Source organism: Triticum dicoccoides, chromosome 4B, assembly GCF_002162155.2.
Source record: "Triticum dicoccoides isolate Atlit2015 ecotype Zavitan chromosome 4B, WEW_v2.0, whole genome shotgun sequence".
NCBI classification, from domain to species: domain Eukaryota; kingdom Viridiplantae; phylum Streptophyta; class Magnoliopsida; order Poales; family Poaceae; genus Triticum; species Triticum dicoccoides.
In genome coordinates this window covers 101,999,302-102,000,072 of record NC_041387.1, presented here as the reverse complement: position 1 = coordinate 102,000,072, position 771 = coordinate 101,999,302, and the positions used below count along the sequence as shown (strand labels likewise).

At 44.1% G+C, this 771-nt stretch overlaps 1 pseudogene; it reads right to left on the bottom strand.

The window, feature by feature from the left end:
- The window catches only part of LOC119295279, a 22,767-nt pseudogene that overhangs the window by 17,306 nt on the left and 4,690 nt on the right, over positions 1 to 771 (bottom strand).

Sequence of the window (771 nt, the reverse complement as noted above, 5' to 3'; positions counted from 1 at the left end):
CAACGCAACCAAAAGTCCGAACTTATGGAAAGGTCTAGGCAATCCACATATACACTTCAACACCCCCTCTCACGTGTGACGCGGGAAGTCAACACGTGAATAGACTCAAAGGTATGACTCATGAGGCCTCTACGTGGACACAGAGAAGGACAGCAGGAATTTTTTGATAAATTGCGAAAGTTAGGACTTAAACTCAAGACCTTAGCTCCAATACCATGTTAAGCTTCATGCATTAGCCAACGCAACCAAAAGTCCGAACTTATGGAAAGGGCTAAGCAATCCACATATACACTCCAACACTTCTCTGGTTTTCTGTTGGGTTTCCTCAGTAATCTCAACTGATGGCACACAAAACAAAAACCAACGCAAATAGAGTAACTTGGAATAATGTAAACCAAATCGGTACTTCTTCTGCAATGCTTTCGGTGAGTATTGAACTACCAAGAGTACAGCTTGAACATGGATGATGGCACAGGTGGTTTCTGCAAAAACATCAATAAGTGACGATGGGGGTTTCCCACAAAAAATATCAAGCCCTTCTGCCCATGCTTAATCTATACCATGGCTTGAGAATCTAGCGGCCCAGATGGCTGGATCGCATGATCTCATCTGACGTGCTGATCCTATACTAGACTTCCCCTAGATAAACCTCCAGCCGATCAAATCAAATGTAAACTATGGCCATGGTTTTGCGTGCATGTCATCTTTTTCTTGCTTGTGGAGCGTCGGTTTTAGTTGTTTAGTGGGGCGGGTAAGCACGAGTGCGTCAGT